Below are 17,500 nucleotides of genomic sequence, written 5' to 3'. Positions count from 1 at the left end.
ATTCTAAGAGAGAAGGAAGAAAGGAGAAAGGGGGGAGAGAGAGAGAGAGAAGAGGAAAAAGAGAGGAGGGGAGAAGGAAAGAGAGAAAGAGGGGGGAGAGGGAGAGAGAGAAGGGGGGAGAAAGAGAGAGAGAAGGGGGGAGAAAGAGAGAGAGAAGGGGGGAGAAAGAGAGAGAGAAGGGGGGAGAAAGAGAGAGAGAAGGGGGGAAAGAGGAGAGAGAGAGGGGGGGAGAAGGAAAGAGAGAAAGAGGGGGGAGAGGGAGAGAGAGAAAGGGGGGAGAGGGAGAGAGACGGGGGAAGGAGATAAAAAGAGAGACGGGGGGAGGAGAGAGAGGGGGGGAAAGGAAGGGAAGGAAAGGAAGGGAAGGAGGGGCAAATTCACAGATAGATGGACAGAGTAAGATGGAGTGACAGACACGAGGCGAGAGAGAGACCGTATGGCGCTCGGCGGACACTCCCCTTGATTCCCTTGCGCTCTCTCTCTCTCTCTCTCTCTCTCTCTCTCTCTCTCTCTCTCTCTCTCTCTCTCTCTCTCTCTCTCTCTCTCTCTCTCTCTCTCTCTCCCGCTTTCTCTCTCACTCTCTTACTCTCCTTTTCATGCTCTCCCCCTCCTATCCCTTTCCCTGTCTCCTCTTTCCCTCTCACTCCCCTTTTTTTCTCTCTCTTGTCCCTCTTTGCCCCTTTCACTCTTCTCCATTCCCTTCCCCTTTCCTCTCTCTCTCTCTTCCTCCTGCCTACTCTGTCTGTTTCTGCCCCTCTCTCTCCCACTCCCTGCTCCTCTGTTTCTCTCTACCCTTCTCTTGCCCCACCCCTTTCCTCTTTGTCCATTCCCTCTCCCCCCCCCTCTCCTTAACTTCTTCTTACCCCTCCCTACCCCCTCTTTACTCTCTCCCTACCCTCTCCCTACCTTCTCCCTACCCTCACACTATCCTTCCCCTCCCCTCACACTATCCTTCCCCTCCCCTCCCCCTCCCTGTTTCCTTCCTTCCCCTTTCCCGCCCTCCCTCCTCTCCGACTCTCCCTCTCCTCCTGCTTTCCCTCTCCCCATGCTCTCCCTCCCCTCCTGCTCTCCCTCCCCTTCCCCTCCTACTCTCCCTCCCCTTCCCCTCTTGCTCTCCCACCCCTCTACTCACCTTCTCCTCTCCCCCTCCCCTCCGACTCTCCCTCTCCTCCTGCTCCCCCTCCCCTTCCCAGCCCTTCCCCTTTCTCTCCCCTCTCTTCCCCTTCTCTCCTCCTCCTCCCCTCTCTCATTCCCCTCCATACAGTGACGCCAGCCTGACGCCGGCATAGATAGACGCTGCATTTCCTATTGACATGGAACTTGCAACTGTTCTTTCCTCTTCTACCCAATGAAAACGTGTATGCTTCTCTATTTGTTATTATTTACAGTTCTTACTGAATTAATTGTAATGGTTTCCAGAATTAATTGGGATCGTTGCATATTCCACACATTTCTTATCGATGACTGAAATGTATATTTAAAAAAAATACATACAACCATAATCGCAATCGTTACATTTAGTGAATATGATGGAGTTAATAATATTTAATGACAATTTATAACAATGGTAATGAATATTGTATAATTATGGTTGTTATATGGAGGCTAATGAGGTTGTCATTATATTTATGATATTGAAGCTGTCTATACATCTTTACAAAGTTAATTACTATTAGTACGATTCTGGGGGTACATTGCCACGTATAAAAAAATAATGAAATAGACTCTATGCTCTTCAGTGGTAAAACTAGATGTAATTTAATCAAGGGAATGTGAAAGTGTATTTTTGTTTTTTTGTTTTTTGTTTTTTAATGAGTATTACTGTTTTACGTGATTAGCATAATTATATTTGCATAATTTAGTATCATAATATATACTGCATCAGTGTGTGATATTAACAGTGATTAAATACCTACGTGCCGTTATTGTATCATCATAAGCCTCATTATGATGATAATGGCAAATATATTAATCTTGAGTAAATGACCGTTTTCAAATTCAAAATCAGTATACAAAGAAAAGAAACAAGTCAATATGATAAAAACAGACAAATACACAATCGTTTCATTCTTTTAGTGCTTATTCGCATTCTCTATTTATTTCAGTCACTCCAACACTTCTAAAATTTAATTGCAGCGAAAGAAAACCAGTCAAATTTATGTAAAGGGGAAATACTTTCCTACAGATAAGAAAAAGTAATAGTTGAATAGATTAGATAAAGCAAGCACAGCATGAGATCGAATGAAGATAGATTGCAAGGGCGAAACCAATACAAGGCTGATTTTTCTTTGTATTTCATGCTAATTTGGTGTGGGAAATTTCGTTCAGATGTTGTTCGTTCAGACACCCTTAGGAGGTTAAGGATATAGTCTAAAATTATAATTATTTTTAAAATATGTTAATATTGTTATGATTGTTATTGGAGATATGATTAATGGTGATAATGTGAGGATCATCAGTCGGGGAAATTTGTGATACAGTTTCCGAAATTAATATTATTCTAGTCATGTCTGCCTATTATATAGACCTTTGATCAATTTTTATGCCTACTAATGAATGAAATGATAAAAGAAACACAAAAGAGGACGTTTTTATGAAATGTGAAAGCAAATGTACGAGTCCCAGTATCTTATTTTCTTACCCGAGGAAAGAATTGCAGAGAGAGCAGTACACGGTAGCCTGCAGCGATGGGGTTAAATCGTGTCTCTATAGCACTTTGAAATGTATAGCATTACATTCCCCTCGGGCGTCGCTGCCATGCTGTTGCTTTTCTATTTCGAATTTAGTTATTTATGTAGATTTTGTTTCGTTTTTGAAGTTGTTGTTTGTTGCTTTCTTCTTGTTTGGTTGCATGTGTATGAGTGTGTGTGTGAGCGTGTGTGTGTGAGCGTGTGTGAGTGTGTGCGTGTGCGTGTTAACCTCTTATTATTTTGATGTTTAACTCATGTATGTTATTTATTTATTTATTTATTTAGTGTCTTGGAATTTAATTTAATGTTACAATAAATAGCGTATGATATATGATGGTATATATATGTATACTCCGTATGTGCTTCACTTGTATCTAAATTCTCTAAAATGAAGGGGAGAAGGAGAGCGTGCAATATGCAAGCCATGAAGATCCTTTTTGATTCATTTATAACGATAAGGTGTTTGCTTTTAGGTATTTTACGATGTTTTATAATGTATATGTGTGCAGGAGTGTGGATAAAAAAAATGTGTCAGACGGCGAAAGCAGCATTGCAAACAGCGCCAACTATTAATAATCCTCTATAACATAATATATGACGTCGTTTTATGTATCTTGCATATTTTACACATTTAGTATGTTCGCTTAGAATTGTCTCGGTGTCGTAATTACAAAAAACTCGAGAGCCAAAGGGTTGGAATTACCTTTTAGATAAATTGTAAATAGAATGTCAGAGTTGCTGAAGCTCTGACGAAGGCGTGGGTTGCTTGAGTAAGGCTTGGGTTATTGCGATGTTGCAGCGGGTCGTGTGGCTTTCGTCCCTTGGCGGAAGGGAAGTTGCAAAATGGTGAATGAATTCAGTAACTGTGTTTATGATACGTTTACACATTGCCGTGCATGGAGTGAATGAGTGTGTTTTTGTATGTGTGTGCATGAGTCTGTGTATTTGTCTGGGTTTTGTGTGTGTGCGTGTGTGCCTGCGTATGTTTCCCTGTGTCTCTTAATCTGTGTCTGTTTCACTGTGTGTCTGTGATTGCCATGAAAACCACAAACCTTTTAGAACTTTTCGAGAAGAACAAAATAAACTCAAAATACCAGCACCCACGGTCGTGTCTGTTTCCAGCTCCGTCTTCACAAAAAGGCAGCCTTTTAATCCCCAACCCGAAGTCAGTCCCCCCACGCCAGAACTCTTTGTAAAACATGATTAGAACTCGCATGGATTATGGCCCTTGATTAAGTCCTCTGCCGTTTGCGCTCCTCGCTTTGATCAGATAGAAGGACTAGGGCGGGTGGATTTGTGTATATTGTATGTTTTTTTTTTTTTTATGTTTGTCGTTTGGTTATCAGGTTAATTGAATTATGAAGGAGTTGTTGTTATTTTCTGGTTTTAGTTGTTGGAATAGTGATGTTAGCTGTTGCAAGTCTTCTTTATATAAAGGGATGGTATTCCGGTGTGGTAAGCCCTGTGTATTCATATTTTATTGTTTTATCCTCCATGTAAAACTCGCCTTACTCTTTCTTTATGTATTTATTTATGTACCTTTCATTTTTATATCTATTTTTTTTTCTACCTTTTCCCTCCCTTCCCTCACTCACTCCTTCCCCCATTCTCTTCTTCACTCTCTTCCTCCGTTCTTCCCTCCCTCCCATATCCCTTCTTCCCTTTCTTCCCTCCCCCTTCCCTTCTCCCCCCTCATTTCTTCTCTCCCTCCCTCCCTCACCCCTTTCATCCCTACCTTCCTCCCCTCTCCTTTCTTCTCTCCCCTTCCTTTCTTCGCTCTCTTCCTCACTCCTCCTTTCTTCCCTCCCTCTTCTTTCTTCCCTCCCTTCCTCCTCCCTCCTTTCTTCCCTCCCTTCCACTTCCCTCCTTTCGTCCCTCCCTTCCTCCTCCATCCTTTCTTCCCTCCTCCCCTCCTTTTCCTCTCTCCTGCCTGGTCGTTTCTAGGTGACGCTAGCCGTGACACCAGCGCACAACTATTCAGAGAAATCATCTTTTGGCCTCGTTTGTCTCGGGATTCGGTTGCCGCGACGTAATTAGGTTCCTTGGTGATGAGACCACTGGTGGAGCTGGCTTCAGAAAGAAAAAAAACATGGCTCCCATTGTCTTGCAATTCCGTGCATATGATTCTAGTTTAAAAAAGGATATTCAAAGAGGATGCCTGTTATAAAAATCCTCCGCTGAACAGGTTGTATATCTTGTTGATTGTGCATCATTGTACATAATTTTTTTTTTTTTTTTTTTTTTTTTTTCTTTTGTTTTTATGACGCTGGTCTAGAAGGTCGAGATGTATACCGAAGCTTCAATGTAATTGTTTGTAGGATAAGCCATTTTTGCTTCGATGGATCTTAATTAGTGGAACATTTTATCCACCAATCAACAACACGCTGCAGCCACGGTGCTTCGCTTAAGCTTATAGGTCGATGTCATACCTAGTTCTCTGGTGGTATATTTATAAGCATAGACTGCGGCCAGGATGCATCCTTTGTATTACACTATTGCTTTAAAAACCGTAATAATTTACGTCAATGAGCAGCTTCCTACGACTTCCAGATCATTCTGCTCTTGTGCAGTGAAAGCATGTTGTCTGCATGCAATGGTGATATCGTAAGAAGGCACACGAATGAAGTAATTTTTATTAGCTCTCCCAGCATCTCCAGACCCGGTCGTCCAGAAGATAATTCCCTCTGGAATTGAGACCGGAATAAAAGTTTGGATTGGCAAAGCTTAATCCTCTCGGTAGCGACAGTTTTACCTTCTTGTTGTTCAGCTTTTGGGTTTTGGGTGAACGTCTTCTTCATAGCAGAGGTCATTATCCTTGTTGCTAATTGTCCATAGTCACCTTGAATATAATTGGAACCAGTTGAACGTTTGCTTCCCCCTACTCTGTATTGTATGTATATGGATAGATACGAGGAATAGTTAGTTTTTTTTTGTAGAGAGATTATATTAGATAACACTGCAAATCTATCGGGACCCTAAGAGAGTTGGGCATCGGTTACACCTCTAGCCACGTGATCACTGTGCGGCTGAAATCGAAGGCGAGAGATTTGCAAAACACTAGGGACTTCATAGAGATTCATAGTGTTTCACTTGCATATAGATCCGTTTTGTTGTCGTTATAGGTAAGCGGAAACATATACTTATAGATAAATAGATAAATTGATAAATGACTAAATAACCTGTCTGTGGCTATCATTCTATCTATCTAATAGTATTTGTGTATGCATCGTTATCTCTGTGTCAGAAAATTTCTATATAATGGTATCTGTGTGTGTGTCTTAGTGTGTGTGTGCGTGTGTGTGTGTGTGTGTGTGTGTGTGTGTGTGTGTGTGTGTGTGTGTGTGTGTGTGTGTGTCTCCATGTGTGTATCGCTGTGCCTGTGTCTGAGAGACCTGCAGCGCAAAGCCAGTAATATTATAGCCGTGGTTGCTGTATTAAGATTTATGGCGTTTTAAGCAAGACATTTCATGTGGATATATGACTCTAAGTATATCTTCCAACTCAAAGGGAAAGTTTTCATTCGTGTGTACCTTCGCATTAAATATTTTCCTGTTAGTTGGGAAGATTTTGGTGGGGAAAGGATTTAGATTTTGTTAGGAAAAGGATTTAGATTTCATTATTTCAATTGTATCTGGTGCATGTATTTATTGCAATGCAGTGGAATTATGGTTTGTATATATCCATATCTGGTTGTATATCCATTCTCACATTTACATTTTGTCATTGTGAATTTATCATTACTATATCCTTATTGTTAGTTATTAATTTGTTATTAGCATAATCATTATCAAATTATGATAATTATCATTTTTTACATTCAAATTCTAAAGCTTGAAAGGAGACAGAATTAATGTCTTTCTAATTATTTTGTAGAAAAAAGTTTAATTATATCGTGTTGGTTGACATTATATGATAATAAATGCGACTTCTACAAACATGATATATGATATGATATGAAAAGATCAAACCACTTTTCATATGCGATGAAATCTATTTTTGAAAGAGAAAAAGATGCGAAAAGCGTATATTCACAATGTATGTAGTGTGAATGGGAAGGGTATTTTAAAAAGTTAAGAAAAACATGATTTGAATGTTGGATTTTATTATGACATAAACTCTTGCGCATTCTGTTTCTCTTTCTCTTTCTACTCCTCTGTCTATTTTTTTTTTTTTTTCTTTTTTCTTTTTCTTATTCGTTTTCTCATAATTTTTATTTTTTTTTCCTCCTTCCTTCTCTCCCTCTCCCTCTCCCTCTCCCTCTCCCTCTCCCTCCCCCCTCTCCCTCTCCCTCTCCTTTTTCCTCCCCTCACGCGAGTCACAACTTTAAAGAAAGTTTATTTCAAGTGATTCTCTTTATCCCTTTTCGATCAATGGCCGCCTATTCTCAGACAACAGGAGGGACGTCAAGGAGGGCTGTCCATTGGGGCGCTAATTGAGACGAGAGGCATTAAACCCCGAGGCTGTGGGAACGGAACGGAACGGGACGGAACGGAACGAGCAGAGCGGAAAAGGCATAGCTTCCTTCGTTCCTTTGCAAGTGGCCTCTTACTCCCTTACAAGTAGTCTCGTCTCCTTGCCCTATAATGTAGTCCCGTCACCTACCCTTTAGCATAGCCTCAACCACCCTTCAAAACATAGCCCCTTCACACCCCTCCCAACACCCCCCCCCCCAACCCCATCCCCCTACTCCTGTCCCCCTATACCCACACCCCTGTCAAGAGAACCCCACCCCCCCACCCCCTTTGGCTCCCTTTTCCCTTCTCTGTTGACGGCAAGAGTGCATTACGCGAGGCACTCTCCGTAGCGGGTTTGTGTGGCATCCCAAACACTTGGCTTTTATTGCCAGTAAAGTCAGTAACATCTCTTGTTGTGGTGAAGTCGGAGGGGACTTGGCGAGATCTGTGGATGGAAGGATGCATTAGATACAGATTTATTTTTTGGACTTGTTATGATTGCGTTTTTCTTTGTTTGTTTTTGGTAGGTTTATATGTTTTTTTATTAAGCTATGTTATATCAATTTGTTTTATATTTTGTGTTTGTGATGTGTGTATTCCTTTATATTTGTTGTTTGTACAGGTATAAATATGGATGAAAGCATAGGGCTAGATGTGTTGTCGGTTATATAAATTTATAGGCCTACCGAGGAAAGGATGAAGGACAAACGCATGTGACTATTTATTTATTCTTTTGAACGATTCAGCTTTCACGAGTCGGTGCAATTAAGTTATATAATATTATAATCATATAACATTCAGCGTGCAGGGTCTATACATTTCAATCTCTCGATGAAAAGACAAGGGAAAAATGTTCAAGATTAAAGGACAAAAACAAGACCTTACAACGAGCGATAATGAGTCTGTTCATGAAACGAGGAGGTGCTGGAACGAGCGCTGCCTGTCAGGGGTTCGTGACAATCTCTCTCTCTCTCTTCTTTTCTCCTCTCTCTTCTTTTCTCCTCTCTCTTCTTTTCTCCTCTCTCTTCTTCCTCTCTCTTCTTCCTCTCTCCTCTCTCTCTCTCTCTCTCTCTCTCTTTCTCTTTCTCTTTCTCTTTCTCTTTCTCTCTCTCTCTCTCTCTCTCTCTCTCTCTCTCTCTCTTTCTCTTTCTCTTTCTCTTTCTCTTTCTCTTTCTCCTCCTCCTTCTCTCCTCCTCTCTCTTCTCTTCTCTCTCTCTCTCTCTCTCTCTCTCTCTCTCTCTCTCCTCTTCTCTCTCTCTCTCTCTCCTCTCTCTCTCTCTCTCTCTCTCTCTCTCTCTCTCTCTCTTTCTCTTTCTCTTTCTCTTTCTCTCTCTCTTTCTCTCTCTCTCCCTCCCTCCCTCCCTCCCTCCCTCTCCTCTCTCCCTCTCCTCTCTCCCTCTCTCTTTCTCATCTCTCCCTATTTTCTTCTAGAAAATAATTACTCTAGAGAATAATTACAATAATAATATGGCGATTAGGTTATTATCGCTGTTGTTACCATTTTGTTTTAGTTATTATGACTCACTATCATTACATCTATCGTTGCTATTATCATTATTGTTATTAACACCCGTAAGTCCGGCAGTGCGAATAACCATGATTGATTGTCGAGACAGCTGGTGATTTGAACTGCCTTTTCATGTCTTGGGGATGATTTGTGGATGAACCAACACCAAGAAAAGAGTTAGGAAAGAGAGAAGATAATAGGGTGTGGCTGCGTGAAGAGAGAAAAAAAAATTAATTTTAGAGAATGATATAGAAGAGGCAAAGAAAGTAGCGAACTACGCGGCATAGAAGAGAGAAAGGACAATGGAGAAGGATAGCGTTCTTACGAAACCAATGTCTGAAGTAAAGTCCTTCTAGATAAATACCATTACAGAAACGCACACAATCCGGAAAAATAAACATGGAATTACAAATAAATCATTTTTATACATACCTTTAATTTGTTACTTCGTCGGGATGAAACGCTGTCCTGTTACTATTGTCTCGTCTCCAGAGGTCAAAGGTCAGGCTCTAGTCCTGGTCTGGTCTCTCTCAGATCGTCTGACTTTAATTCACTTCAATGTGTTTCAAAATAATTACAAAGTGAAGATAAGCTTATCAGGCGGGATGAAATATTAATGAAGCTTCGAGAAGTTGTTCTTGTTATTGTAAATTACTATGGTCCAGTTTATATATACGCACACGCACCGAAACACACACACGTTCACACACACACACACACACACACACACACACACACACACACACACACACACACACACACACACACAGAGACACCCGTGCGCGTCAGCATGAATTAACTTCCCTTGTCTTCTGCTTCATCTATCTAATTACTCTGATGATTAACTTAACATATATATCCGCTTTTTTCGTATGGCGGTTATGCATTTGGATTCGGATATTTAGACCAGTTTACCTCTTCTCCTTCATTCTCTTCTTCCTCCTCTTCATTCTCTTCTTCCTCCTCTTCATTCTCTTCTTCCTCCTCTTCATTCTCTTCTTCCTCCTCTTCATTCTCTTCTTCCTCCTCTTCATTCTCTTCTTCCTCCTCTTCATTCTCTTCTTCCTCCTCTTCATTCTCTTCTTCCTCTTCTTCATTCTTTTCTTCCTCCTCTTCATTCTCTTTTTCCTCTTCCTCCTCTTTTTCCTCTTCCTCCTCTTTTTCCTCTTTCTCCTCCTCTTCTCCTTCTTCCTCCTCCACCCCTTCTTCCCCCTTCACCCCTTCTTCCTCCTCCTCCTACTCCTCTTCTTCCCCTTCTTCCTCCTCCTCTTTCTTCTTTTCCCATTTTCCTCCTCCTCCTCCTCCTCCTCATCATCATTCTCCTTTTCCCCCTCTTCTTCCCCTACTCCTCCTCCTTTTCCTTCTTTTCCCATTTTCCTCCTCCTCCTCCTCTTCCCATTTTTCCCCCTCCTCATCATTCTCTTCTTCCCCCTCTTCTTACTCCTCCTACTTTTCCTATTCCTCCTCCTCCTCTTCGTCTTCCTCCTCTTCCTCCTCTTCGTCTTCCTCTTCTTGTTCTTCTTCAATTCTTCAATCCTTCAGAGATGAGACACAACATGAGCAGCGATGGCGATGAAGTACACGGCGAAAGAACCTTAATTAATTAGAGACTGAGAGACCGTGTTAATTGAGTGTGTTCCATGAATTAGAATCATTCCTTGTTCATGTCATTCGGAAGCGGAGTGTGAAATGGAGGATGGAGAGAAGAAGAAAATGGAAGAGAATTGAACATGATGGGAGAATGTAGGGGAATAATGATGAAATAGTTAAGATGAAGTAAATAATTTGGTGGGAATCTTTAGGGGGAAAGGAATAGGATGTCTCGGTAGATATGTATATACATTGTAGGGTTTGTGTGTGTGCGTGCGCGTGCGAGAGTGCGTGCGCGTGTTGACATTCCTGCACTCAAACACTTGAAGCTTATTTGGGTCTGGCAGCTTTTTGTGTCGATTGTCTGTTCGTGCCTCCACGCGTCTTCGTGTGCGCCGAAAAGATTTGCATCAAGGTCCCAAGTCTTTATGAGTCTCAAAGTTAGAATGAGTTTGGTGATAAAAAGAAAATTTGTCCAGGTTTTTCCCTTCTTCTTTCTCCCTTTCTTGTTTCTCTCCCTCTCTCTCTCTCCTTCCCCACCTTCCTTCAAATATCCTTGCTCCCATCCCCTTCCCACCCCCTTTCTTTCTCCATTCCCTTTTCTCTCTCCCTTCACCTTCGCCTCCCCTTTCCCCTCTCTTTTTCCTTTCCCCTCTGCCATCTCCTTCCCTCCCCCTTTCTTTCTCCATTCTATTTCCCCTCCCCCTTCTCCTTTCCCTTCACCTACCCCTTTCCCTTCCCCTTGCCCTTTTCTCCTTTCCCCTTTCCTTTCCCCATCCCACATCCTATCCTCTTCCTCCCAACGCTCAATATTCCCTTCCTCTCTATCTATTTCTCTCTCTTCTATCTCTTGTTTCCTCCGTCCATTTCACTTCATCTATTATTCCACTGCGACTGCGTTTGTTTGCTTGTTTGTTTGTTTTCCAGCATCCCGAGTGCAACCGGGGCTGCTCTTCAGCTAAAGGCCATGACCTTTAGGACGGTTGCATTGTTTGCTGGAGAAGGAATGAAGGGGAGGAGATGGGGGAAGGGGGAGAATGCAGAAGAGAAGAGAAGGAGAGGAGAAAAGGTATATAACGAGGAAACGAGGAGGAAACAAAGAGAAGGGGTAAATGATCAGTGAAGATAAAGGAAAACAGAGGAGATGTGAAGAGGAGAAATGCGCTAGAGACACAAGAAGGGAAGGAAAGGAGGAGAGAAGAAGCGCAGAATAGCGAAAAATAACAAAGGGAAGAAATAAGAGAAGAAAAGGGAAATAAGCAGAGAGCACGTAAGAAAACAAAAGAAGAAAAAGAGAAAAAGGGAAAGGGTTGGGATGGGGGGGGCGGGGGGAACGGGAGACACGACGAAAAGAGAAGAGAAGAAATTTTTAAAAAATTAAAGATAAAAAATGGAAAATATTCAAGAAATAAAGAAGAATACAGGGAGAGAGGAAGATAAAAAGAAGAATGTAAGGGAGAGGAGGAAAAGGGAATAGCGAACATAGAGAATAACCAAAGTGAAAAATATGCATGAGAAGAAAGAATAAATAAAAGGGAAGAAGGAAGAGGAAGGAAAAGAAGTTAGACATGTGGAGGAAAAGAATTATAGAAAAAACAAAAGTATTAAAAAAATATAAATGAGGGAATTAGCAGATTAGCAATATATGAAATATAAACTGCAGACAATGATTAATCACGACAGGAAAAAACGTCACGAAAATGGATGAATGATAAAAAAATTATAAATTATTGTAAACAAGAAATAAATTAATAATGTAAATGCCTCGTAAACAAACGAATCATTTGATGAATCTAAAATAAAGATAGAAATGGATCCATCACTCATATATGTTGAATATCATAATGCATTATTCTGAAACATGGCAAACTAAATAGAAATCTTAACGACCAATCCATCATTATGCAACGTACAACTTCAACAGTTAAATTCAATATTACAAGATTAACTACAAAAAATATTGATAAGGTAAAAATTGCAGTAATTTTGCAATCAAAGATTCAATGGCGAAAGCGTACGAGGCAATTATGCTGTAGTAAGCGGGGAAAGCAGAAAAAAAAGTTATGCAAAACGAATCAACATCGGTAGCTACATTGTGCAATGCTGTTTGGCTTAAAGGTAACAGCGGTGACCAATTCTCTCTCTCTCTCTCTCTCTCTCTCTCCCTATCCCTCTCTCCCTCCCTCCTACCCTCCCCCATCTCCCACTACCTCCTCCCTACCCCCTCCCTCTCTCCCTCTCTCCCTCCCATTCTCCCTTCTTATCTCCCTCTCTCTCTTTCTCTCCTCCTCACCCTCTCATCCCCTCTCTCTCTCTCTCTCTCCTCCTCTCCTCCCCCTCCTCCTCTCTCTCCCTCGCTCTCTCTCTCTCTCTCTCTCTCTCTCTCTCTCTCTCTCTCTCTCTCTCTCTCTCTCTCTCTCTCTCTCTCTCTCTCCCTCTCTCTCCCTCCCTATCCCTCACTCCCTCCCTCCTACCCTCCCCCCACCTCCCACTAACTCCTCCCTACCCCCTCCCTCTCCCCCTCTCTCCCTCTCATACTCCCTTCTTATCTCCCTCTCTCTCTTTCTCTCCTCCTCACCCTCTCATCCCCTCTCTCCCTCCCCCTCTCTCTCTCCCTCACCCCATTCCCCTCTCCCTCTCCCCTTCCCCCCTCCCCCCTCCACTTCTCCCTCTTCCTCTCCCCCCCTCTCTCCTCGCCCTCTCCCTCTTCCTCCAAAGCGACAAGGGAACTACAAGTAAATAACCTAACAACACGAGGGTTTCCGGCTTTCAGACATAGACGGGATTCAGTCTGTGAATTCAAATTTTTGGTAAAAGGAGTTTTTTTGTTTTTGTTTTTGTTTTTATTGATCATTTTTGTATGATTCCTTATTTCTTGTATATTATTAGGACTCTTGATAAAAAGGATTATTGTTTGTTTGTTTTTTGTTTGTTTGTATGATTTGTGTTTATTATAGATAGATAGATAGATAGATGTAATAGTTGTATTAATGATTCTCATCTTTTCTGTGATGATTATTAAGCTGTATTGATAATATAATATTAGTGACAAAACACACTGAAACTTATTACAGTGATATTCTCACATATCTAAAGATATTAATTCATTCTCTCTCATATTATTTGCCTTTCCTCCCATCTGGGTATCCGTAGAGAAAAAGCACAAAAAAAATTCTTTTCTTTTTTAATATATATTCATAATGACTCCCTAGGCAATATTTTCCAGGCTAATAACAATAATGAAAGATTGAATGAGACTGTGTAGAAACTATGCGTTAATGCTCTTCCTTTCCCTGTTGTAGAGTTAGCAAGATACACGCAAGCCAAAGTGTGAGGCTCGTGTTCTTGGTCGCAGATGCTTTTTTTTTTTTTTTGTAAAATCATATAGAATAATATGATCAGAGAACAGAGAGAGAGAGATACTGGGTGTGATGCACGGAAAGCCGTCTGCATCAGATGAGCGGCTTGGGATAGGGATTAATATATATACAGGCGCATACACACGCGTGCACACACGCATACTTGCACATGAACTCACGCACGCACGCACGCACGCAAACACACGCACACACACACACACACACACACACACACACACACACACACACACACACACACACACACACACACACACACACACACACACACACAAATCTAAGTAAACACATCCCCGTTCACACATTCACATACACCACCTACCCACACACATACATCCACACACACAAATCCACCCACATCCACCCCAACACACACGCTGCACAGATCAAAAGGAAAACCGAGGGTGAGTGAAAGCAAAGGAAAGGCCAAAACAAGGCAAAGGGGAAAAGTAGAGGCGGTGTTCCTTGATGTCTTAGAGGGCGGGCGGGGGAGCTGGAGTTGGGGGGTTGGGGGGGAAGGCCTTCATGTGTAGATGTAGATTATAGTCACGGGACTTGCTTTATCATGAGGATTTATCGTTAAACGCGGCTGCGGTTGGCGACTTCTTGTGTGGGTGGGTGTGAGGGATGGATTAGAGTGAGTGAGTGTGAGTGAGGGGATGGGGGTAAGTGTGTGAGTGTGTGTTTGTCAATGACTGCTATGATCTTGTTTGTGTATGTAACTTTTTGATTGAGTATTTGTCCCTAGAAAAATACTTTGTTTAGTGTGTACCTTTGATTAACAAGTTGAACATCGGTCTGCCATCATTAAGAGTTTTTAAAGAATAAATGTTAATACGTAGTCTACGAACGCAGGCTACGTCAGTGCTCTTACATCTGAAAAAGCGCATAGACAATTTCATAAAAGAGTGAATGAAAAAAAGGTACTTGACATTGAATAACGTTATTCATTCTTCGCTTTGATGCAAATGATGAAAATATCTGTAAAACGTAAAGATTTCTAGGATAGTGTTAACCATTATTTTGCTGAAAAGGAACTATGAATTCAATTTAATATAGTTTCATATTCCTCAGCTATATAAAATATTGTATCTCGAATTATTAGAAATATGAAATCATATTTCGAAAAGCGTTACATTTTTTAAATTAAATTAAGGCGATATCATAAGTGTAACAACATTTTTATATTATCTGTAAATAAAAAAAAAAATGTACTGAACAAAATAGTCTCTTTTCTGAAGGTGTTATAGCGTACAATATAAGTAGATCTCTAATTACAGTAATGTAATTAGGAAAAACATCTCATAGGAACCTTTTTTTGCGAGTCAGACGAAAGACCCGCTAAACTGATTTAAATTTGAAAGGTCACTGAAGGTTACTTTGACTTTGCCAATTGATGACTGATTTGCAATAATGGATCGCGGAAACCTTTATTTTTATTGTTGTATTTTCTATCTTAAATGTGTTATCTTTTTTATTATATCTAGTTTATAATTTTTTGCTATGATGATATGATATGATGATATTTAGGATATTATAATATGATAATATATATGATAATATGATACAATAAGATATATATAATATGATATAACCATGATAAGATCCTATTAGTCCGTGTATTTTCTCTCTATTCCCTCATTCCTGCGTTGATTTGATGATCTTCCTCTTACTGCAATCCTATTTTCCTTCCTCGACCTCTTGTTCTCTTTCTCTTCGTCGACCAGGCAAGTAACCCTTTAGCCATAGAAGTAAAAGAGAACGCGACGTAATCACACCGAAGAATTTAGTGAGGAACACGAGAGTAGCGAGTTGGAACAGGCAGGCTAGGAAGAATCAGTGAAATCTATGGGTTAAAGCAGGCTAAGAATCGATAAAAACAGAGGGTCACAGCCGATTAAGAATCAGTGAAAGGAGCGGATTAAAATCGATTAAGAATCAGTGAAAGCGGTGGGTTCAAACAGGCTAAGAATCAGTGAAAGCGGTGGGTTCAAACAGGCTAAGAATCAGTGAAAGCGGTGGGTTCAAACAGGCTAAGAATCAGTGAAAGCGGTGGGTTCAAACAGGCTAAGAATCAGTGAAAGCGGTGGGTTCAAACCGGCTAAGAATCAGTGAAAGCGGTGGGTCAAACAGGCTAACAAGCAGGGAAAGCGGTGGGTTCAAACCGGCTAAGAATCAGTGAAAGCGGTGGGTTCAAACAGGCTAAGAATCAGTGAAAGCGGTGGGTTCAAACCGGCTAAGAATCAGTGAAAGCGGTGGGTTCAAACCGGCTAAGAATCAGTGAAAGCGGTGGGTTCAAACAGGCTAAGAATCAGTGAAAGCGGTGGGTTCAAACAGGCTAAGAATCAGTGAAAGCGGTGGGTTCAAACAGGCTAAGAATCAGTGAAAGCGGTGGGTTCAAACCGGCTAAGAATCAGTGAAAGCGGTGGGTTCAAACAGGCTAAGAATCAGTGAAAGCGGTGGGTTCAAACCGGCTAAGAATCAGTGAAAGCGGTGGGTTCAAACCGGCTAAGAATCAGTGAAAGCGGTGGGTTCAAACAGGCTAAGAATCAGTGAAAGCGGTGGGTTCAAACAGGCTAAGAATCAGTGAAAGCGGTGGGTTCAAACAGGCTAAGAATCAGTGAAAGCGGTGGGTTCAAACAGGCTAAGAATCAGTGAAAGCGGTGGGTTCAAACAGGCTAAGAATCAGTGAAAGCGTACGGGTCAAACTGCCTAAGAATCAGTGCAGGCGTGTGGTTCAAACAGGCTAAGAATCAGTGAAAGCGGTGGGTTCAAACCGGCTAAGAATCAGTGAAAGCGGTGGGTTCAAACAGGCTAAGAATCAGTGAAAGCGGTGGGTTCAAACAGGCTAAGAATCAGTGAAAGCGGCGGGTTCAAACAGGCTAAGAATCAGTGAAAGCGGTGGGTTCAAACAGGCTAAGAATCAGTGAAAGCGGTGGGTTCAAACAGGCTAAGAATCAGTGAAAGCGGTGGGTTCAAACCGGCTAAGAATCAGTGAAAGCGGTGGGTTCAAACAGGCTAAGAATCAGTGAAAGCGGTGGGTTCAAACAGGCTAAGAATCAGTGAAAGCGGTGGGTTCAAACAGGCTAAGAATCGATAAAAACAGAGGGTCACAGCCGATTAAGAATCAGTGAAAGCGGTGGGTTCAAACAGGCTAAGAATCAGTGAAAGCGGTGGGTTCAAACAGGCTAAGAATCAGTGAAAGCGGTGGGTTCAAACAGGCTAAGAATCAGTGAAAGCGGTGGGTTCAAACAGGCTAAGAATCGATAAAAACAGAGGGTCACAGCCGATTAAGAATCAGTGAAAGGAGCGGATTAAAATCGATTAAGAATCAGTGAAAGCGGTGGGTTCAAACAGGCTAAGAATCAGTGAAAGCGGTGGGTTCAAACAGGCTAAGAATCAGTGAAAGCGGTGGGTTCAAACAGGCTAAGAATCAGTGAAAGCGGTGGGTTCAAACAGGCTAAGAATCAGTGAAAGCGGTGGGTTCAAACAGGCTAAGAATCAGTGAAGGCGGGTGGGTCAAACAGGCTAAGAATCAGTAGATCTCGGGGGTCAAACAGGCTAAGAATCAGTGAAAGCGGTGGGTTCAAACAGGCTAAGAATCAGTGAAAGCGGTGGGTTCAAACAGGCTAAGAATCAGTGAAAGCGGTGGGTTCAAACAGGCTAAGAATCAGTGAAAGCGGCGGGTTCAAACAGGCTAAGAATCAGTGAAAGCGGTGGGTTCAAACAGGCTAAGAATCAGTGAAAGCGGTGGGTTCAAACAGGCTAAGAATCAGTGAAAGCGGTTCAAACAGGCTAAGAATCAGTGAAAGCGGGGTTCAAACAGGCGATTAAGAATCAGTGAAAGCGGCGGGTTCAAACAGGCTAAGAATCAGTGAAAGC

At 41.7% G+C, this 17,500-nt stretch overlaps 1 protein-coding gene across 1 annotated transcript in view; it reads left to right on the top strand.

Annotated features, from left to right (window-relative positions):
* The window catches only part of LOC147470967 (uncharacterized), a 500,176-nt gene that overhangs the window by 234,518 nt on the left and 248,158 nt on the right, over positions 1–17,500 (top strand). The gene's annotated exons all lie outside the window — the stretch shown is intronic.

Source organism: Penaeus japonicus, unplaced genomic scaffold, assembly GCF_977035675.1.
Source record: "Penaeus japonicus unplaced genomic scaffold, GWHDUDI00000001_assembly GWHDUDI00000011, whole genome shotgun sequence".
Taxonomy (NCBI): Eukaryota; Metazoa; Arthropoda; class Malacostraca; order Decapoda; family Penaeidae; genus Penaeus; species Penaeus japonicus.
The sequence above is the reverse complement of the archived record's forward strand: the minus strand, read 5'-3'. Positions and strand labels throughout refer to the sequence as shown.